The following is a 435-nucleotide window of genomic DNA, read 5'->3' as shown; positions in this document are numbered from 1 at the left end:
GCTGCTGGTACCCAGGGGGTCGGATGGCAAACCTCTGCTTCAGCTGCTAGACAGGACCCCCCGAGCCGTGCTGGGGTGCGTGTCCGGCAGCAAGGGCTGCTGCTGTGTCCGGGGCAGTGCCTCAGGCCCCGCTTCAGCCGGGGGGGCTCCAAACATGCCCTATTGCCATCCACCGCCCTCGGCGGCGCGGCTCCGGGATGCTCTGGGGTCTCCACTGCCCTTTGCAGGCCGGTGGGGGGGCTTTGGCACGGTGGGAAGGCCACGCCGGAGCAGGAATTGCTGGGAAAAATACCTCTCCCAGCTCTCTGTGGGGCTGGGGTCCCCCAGAGCCTCCCAAGGTGTGCGTGCAGTGGAGGCCCTGGTCCTTCCCATGGCTGGCAGAACAGTTCCCGCGCAGGGCCTCTCCGGGAAAACTCACCGAGCCGGGAGCCCAGA

The sequence above is a fragment of the Egretta garzetta genome, unplaced genomic scaffold (assembly GCF_000687185.1).
Source record: "Egretta garzetta isolate BGI_Z169 unplaced genomic scaffold, ASM68718v1 scaffold287, whole genome shotgun sequence".
Lineage (NCBI taxonomy): Eukaryota > Metazoa > Chordata > Aves > Pelecaniformes > Ardeidae > Egretta > Egretta garzetta.
Note: the sequence above shows the minus strand (reverse complement) of the source record.